The 7,044-nt window shown below is 32.1% G+C and overlaps 1 pseudogene; it reads right to left on the bottom strand.

Annotated features, from left to right (window-relative positions):
- Positions 1–698: 698 nt before the first annotated feature.
- Positions 699–4,340, bottom strand: LOC125864045 (uncharacterized; annotated as a pseudogene).
- Positions 4,341–7,044: the final 2,704 nt, after the last annotated feature.

Here is a 7,044-nt window from a genome sequence, read left to right as displayed (position 1 = left end):
ATGATAAATCATCTGATGTTTCTGATAAAGATATTCCTTCTGTATCTGAGATGGATTTTAATATTAATGATGCTTAATGATGAGAGAATATCAAATTGATTTTAGTCCAGGTTCACTGGCAAAAAAATATATTGAGATTTATAAAATTCAATATCACGATTATTTAATAAACGAATAGTTTGTTCTGACGAGTTTAACGCCAAAGATTGCTCAGTTGTTTTAATCAACTGTTTATTTGAGATTTTATCAAACCAAACATAATCATAAATAGTTTTTATATTCACTTTCGGAATAGTCCATTTGTTTAACAAATCAAGGTTTTGAGGTATATCTACCTCTTCTAATCGAGTACTTTTAATATCTTCTTGATCCATAAATTAAAAGAGAGAATATAATTATGCCGAAATTCTTCACATCAATTATATATATATATATATATACCATGAAAGTTCCTACGCTCTGATACCAACGATACAGGATCACTGACCTGGCGGTGGTCCGCTCAGTCGTAGATCAAGCAAGTCAATATCCTTAGAGGTAGACCAACTACATAAGAATCGAAATACACAAGAATTTTAATATAGTTTCTCAGACTGCATGGTTTAATTATTTTACCCAAGCAAAGGGCCTGCCAAGAAGCTAATACATACTTTTATTGAGCCCATGTGTCTGATAGTTCTAACCGGGTATCAGGCGCCCTACTTATCAAACTCTTTTTCGGGCTAAAAACCACGGCTCATTAGACAGAGTCACAAAGACAAAGCCAATAAAAGCAGTACTAGATCCGACTGTACCTCAATCTCAAAACCAAGTTGAGAAGTCATACTAAATTCTTCTATATTTAAATAAAGCTTAGATCCGTTCATGGTCTATATAAAATAGAAGTTAATTATCCGGCATAGATATAATTTTTTAGCCGGACATAGTCACGACTTAGTTCGGAGAATTTATAAAAGTAAAAGACACGAAGAAAAAGAAAAGAAAGTACCTTTTTGTTACCAAACTGCACACTTTATTATTCCGACCAAAATCCAGCAAGCTTACAAAACTTAGTAAGAAAAGTTTACAAGAGAGAGAGAGTACAAAATGGAAGAGAGGGTTTCTAAAACCTGCTCTCAATTAAAGAAAAACAAACTTATTTATAGAAAAAAGAAAGCATCTTTGTACATGATACTGGGCCCCTATCTGGGTCCTGGTAATAGTGTATCTACTGTAGGTGAACAGTGTATCTACTATAGGTGAACAGTGTTGCTACAGTAGTACGGGCCTACTACCGACGCGGATAAGCTTTACACTTTTTTTTTTACATCTTGTCCTTTAATTTTGCCAAAAAATCTTCGGCTTTCTTCAGTGCATCCACTGGTGCGTCTTTTTCATATGGTTGTGCTTCGTGCATATCTTCACTTGTTTCACTACGCATTGATGAATCTGATTTTGCATAATGACTTACAATTAGAAGAATCTTTTTCTTTACTTCTTCTAGATACTTCATAATCATTTCATTTTGTTCTCCTTCATCATGGTTAGAAATTTTTCTAGCCATATGTTTTACGGAGGTTGAGTCATCAGTCCTAATTCCTTTATTAGGAATCGATTTATAATCGTGTATGGTTTTCATTATTAGATCCAACTGTTCTTGTCCGTATATAGACTTTGTTTGAGGATCTTTCTTCATCAACTTGTCCCAAAAATTATTATAATAAGTTCTGTATAGGCAAGGGATTTGTTCCTCAGTGAAATCTACTTCTGAAACCCATTTATGAATCCATGGAACAGAGAATTCTATAAAAAAAATATATCTGTTCAATTTGTTGAAAATAACAAATATGTTCTTGATGATATAACTTGTTGAGATCTGGGGAAATCTTGACCCATTCTTTGTATAACTTGAGAAATGGTTCGGCCAATATTTTTATGGTTGGCCCGTGGTATGACCACCAGTTTAAAAACCAATTTGGTATAGGGTTAGCAAATATCTTGGCACATACTTTTATAAACCAAGTATGTTTATGCCTCTCATTGTTATAACAGAGGACTTTATTAAATGCCTGAATATAATCCCAATAGGTAAAGCTTACCATGACTTTGTTCAGACTGAATTGTCTTTCAATCATTGAGGAAATACCCCAATCTTCAATATGAATGACGTGTTTTATAATCATTTTAGAGAAGTTATAAACATTCTCACTTGTATTATATCCAGAAAAATGTTGAAATTCAACACATGTGCTTATCAGCAGAGTCTCATAATATTTCCGAGTTTTGTATGACTCACCCGAAAAATAAAGCCCATTAACTAAATACCTCGGGAATATCTTCCAAGGTTCTTCTTTCCTCTGTATGTCAGAGTTTTCTAAGAGAAATATCATTTCGCTTTTTTCTACCTTTTCATATGTTTTGATATCATCAACTTCTTCTTTGGCGATTGAAGCAAAAGAATCACCTTGTTTTTGAGTTAGAAACTCCTGTAGTTTAGCATATAATGGATCACTTTCTGGAATATCTTCCAGATGTATTGATGATGAAGCTTTTTCTTGTGCTCTAGAGTTTAAATTATATAAACTCATTCCTCCCTTTTGTATAATTGGAGTACTAGATGATGAAGATCCGTATGATGATCTTGATGAACTTGGAGATGATTTTCCCCTTCCGTGAGTATTACTGCCTTTTCCTCTAGCCTTGGTTATCCAAGGAGGATCCAACCTGCAAACATAACATTTAGTTTTAATCATTCAAGATGATATATTTTTAATCATTCAAGAGGTTATAAACTTCATTACAATAAAATCTTTAATAAAGCTCTTCTTCAATCATGTAATTATTGACGATATCTATCACCATTCCGTCTATAATTTTCCATAATATAAGTTCCTTTAAATCTTTATTAAGAGGAACTGCCTTCAAAATCATAACCAAATCTTTATCAGGAAAGAAGTCAAGAAAACCCATCAGAAGAAAGATATTCTCTTGATAAGAAGTCTGGGAGGGAATTATCACTTCCCTTTTTATAATGAATTTCGAAATCAAATAGGCTAATTGTGCCGCCACCTTGCAAAAATTAACTTAGACGCATCATGTTTAAAATCTTTATCAAACATATACTTTATTGACTGAGCATCAGTTTTTATCAAGAATTTTTTATTATATAAATCATCTTGAAATTTTAAAATGCACTTAACGATAGTTAACATTTCATGAGCTACCGTCGCATATTTTTTCTGAGTATCGCTCCATTTTCCTGAATGAAATCGAATAAGATATTCATTTTTATCATGAAAATTAATTTGTTTCAATATACCTCCATACCCAATATTAGACGCATCCGTCTTTACAATCTTTGGCCAAGCAGGATTAGCAAGAGTTAAACAAGGTAAAGATTTAACTCTTTCTTTAATAGTCTTTACAAGATCTGTGAGACTATTAGTCCAAGGCTTCTTATGATCCTTTTTTAGCCTGTCATATAACGGAGCTAAATCTCGAGACAAATTCTTGTAGAATGGAGAAATGTAGTTCAAACTTCCCAGAAACCACTGCAATTGCGTCTTATCTGTAATAATATCAGGGAATTTCGATGCGAATTCAATAGATCTCTGAATAGGAGTCATTTTTCCTTGACAAATCAAATGACCCAAAAATCTAACTTGTGTTTGAAAAAGACTCATTTCAGGTTTAGTTATGATCAAACCATTTTGAATAACTATTTTCTTAAAAATGTCTAAATGCTTAATATGCATTTCAAGAGTCTTTGAGTATACCAGAATATCATCAATATAAACTATGATGAAATCCAAATAGGGATTAAAAATATCATTCATTATCTTTTGAAATTCTGAGGGAGCATTTTTTAACCCAAAAGGCATTATATTCCATTCGTATTGTCCAAACGGAACATTAAATGTCGTTCTATATGAATGGTCTCTAAATATTTGGATTTGCCAATATCCAGATTTTGAATCAAATTTTGAAAAGATATTAGCATCATATAATCTGGTTAATAAATCTATTTTGTTTGGAATAGGATATCTAATCCATTTTAAAAATTTATTTAAAGGTTTACAATTTATAACTAACCTGGGAACACCTCGTTCTTTTTCTTCTGCGTTATTAATATAAAAAGCAGTACACGACCATGGTTATTTGGAAGGCTTTATCAAACCCTTTTGTAATAAATTATCAATTTCCTTTTTGCAGAATTCAACCAATTCGGTATTCATCTGACAAGGACGTGATTTGGTAGGGATATTTTCCTCAGAGAAATCATCTTCATATGGAAGAGTTACAATATGCTTTTTCCGATTCCAAAATGCACTAGGATGATCAACACAAATATCAATGGCCATTTTTCAGAAATGAGTTTAATTTTTTTCTGTACTTTATCAGATTTTAAAGTATCGAATATATTCATACTAAATATCTCAAGTTGTAAATAATCAACATGCTTTTGTTTCATTTCAATTAGAGCATTAATATATCTAGAAATAGGCTCGGTGATAAAAGTATAACTAATATATTTATTTTTATAAGTAGAAGAAAATCCTTTAGCATTTATATTAGTAAAAGGATAAATTGCATTTATAAAAGGAGTTCCTAGAATAATAAGAGGGTATAACTGATTTTTTACTAAGAAAAAGAAGTAAGGAATACAAACTTTATTCTGGCAAGACCTTCTTGAATGCAACTCACATCAGCGCCACTATCAATCATAGCAATATTAGTTATAGAAAAAGTATTATCAATTAATATAGTACATTTAACATACCATTTATGAGCTGTAACAATTTGCATCATTCTTAAAAACATATTTTGTTTCGGATCAATATTCAAAGTATTGGCAAAAGTATTTTCTTCAGCAGTAGATTCATCAACCTTATTTTTTCCTTTGCTATTAGCAGACTCAATCTGAGTAAGACGGTGATCATAAATAATATGATTTTGTTTAAGAAATTTAATTTCTTCTTTCAAATGTTCAATTTCTTCTTTTAAATAATCAAAAAGGTATCACGAATAACCATGGTTTGTTTTAAAAGAGAGTCTATTATGAACTTCAGACAAGGAGTAAGGAGCAGAATAATTAAATTCATCTTTAACCTTTTTATCACTAGGAATACTAGTTGAAGAGCTAGTTTTACTAGCAACCAATTGAATGATCTTTTCACGAAGAGTATTATCGGTAACTTCCTTTACAAGTTCTATCACATTGTCTACAGTGATAGTGAACATATTCATATCTTCGAACTGAGATTGCAGCTTATAGAAATCATCATGTTCGCAATGACAAACATCACCATGACATTTGCATGCATCATTCGAATCTTGATGAACCTTAGAAGGCTCAGGTTGCTCATCCTCTGTTGCATAACTTGCTTCAGAATCACCATAATCTGATTCTGAACCAGAAGTATATAGAAAACTGTAAATCTTCTCTTGAATATCATCATCAAGTTCTAGAGTCTTAAGCTTTTCTAGCTTCCAATTTGGAGCTATATGCCCAAATTTTTCACATTTATAACACTTAATCTTATCAAGATCTCGCCTTGAACTATTCTTGGTAAATTTATGAGATTTACGATGAGCCCTACGCTAATCTCTTTCTTCTCTAGTCCTTCTCCTAGATCTTCTTTTCTTATGATGAGATCTATGAGATTCTGATTTAGAAGTTTCTCGATTGGTACCTTTAGAAGCATTTGGTAAACCGAACTAAGTACAAAAATCTCTCAATTGAGACTTTTCTCTAAGCTTATCCATCTTTAGCCGTCTTGAGAGTTTTAACTCATTGCACAAATTTATGCCTTCTTACATACAAGCCCCAATAAGCTTTCCATAGGTAAAATTATTATAGGGAACAATTCCTTGTGGATCTCTAAGAGTCTTTTTCACTCTTTCTGCAAAATAAAGAAGGTAAACCATCAATAAATTTGGCTTTCCAGAATTCTAAGTCATTTTTGGAAAGTTCCATTACTCGACTTAAATAAGTGTCTTTATACCATCTAAACTCACCTAAATGTCTACATCTAAGACCATTTAGTAAAGATCTAATGGTTTCATATTGATTGGTAAATCTACCACTAAAATGTTCTAGGATGGTCAAGACTAAAGTATAAACAGCGTCTTCTCTATTTTTAACTAAAGCAAATCCTAGGTTATCAACTCCTTCGGCTGTAGTCTTAGCGTTTATGACTGCTTCCTTTGCATCAAGGGTCATATAATTATCCCACCAACCTTTTAATTGACCCGTAAAACCTGCAATAATCATTTTGCAAATAGTCCTGTCAGTGTTATTAACACTCTTGCAGATGGTAGCATACATAAGCATCCTATGAACTAAAATAGTTAACTGTCTCTCAGTCAAACCATCGAGATTCCATTCATAAATCTCGCTTCCACTAAAAGAGGTGTTAGTTTGATTCCAATCTCTTTCCTCTATTAAAACATCTTGAGGAGTTGGTCTGGGATAACAGTAAGTTTGCATACTAGGTTTTCTAACATACGTATTACCAGTATTCTTCTTTGGATAACCATGAAGTTTATTAACTTCCATTTCCACTTGTGTCTTGAAATCGAAAGTGGCTTCCATTTCATCTGCAAAATCTTCAGCGAGGCTTATTGATTTTGCACTTGCACCAAATTCTAAAAAAATTTTATCTAAAAGGCTTTCAAGATCATGAAGAGGTCTAAGAATAAAATCCTGAATCTCAGGAGGTCTTTGAATAGGGACATCAGGCTGTTTGGACGTAGAAGCCTGTTCAGAGACTTGCTTCGCTAATTTTAACTTGTCATCAATTTGAATAATCAGATTAGTTAGATTATGTAACTTCTTATCTAGAGAACAAATATGTTCACCAATGACTTTAACATACAAACCCAAATAACTATTTTGAGAAATAAGTCGATTAATCTCATTAATACTTATTGCGACCACCTCATTATTAATAAATTTATGAAAAACAGTAAAGTAATACCAGTATTATTTGGTAAAACAAACAGAGTTTGAGGAGGATAAATGGATTGAATAATATTACCTGATTCATCTTCGTAAGATCGTTC

This window comes from Solanum stenotomum, chromosome 5 (genome assembly GCF_019186545.1).
Source record: "Solanum stenotomum isolate F172 chromosome 5, ASM1918654v1, whole genome shotgun sequence".
Taxonomy (NCBI): Eukaryota; Viridiplantae; Streptophyta; class Magnoliopsida; order Solanales; family Solanaceae; genus Solanum; species Solanum stenotomum.
This window is presented reverse-complemented; position numbering and strand designations above follow the sequence as displayed.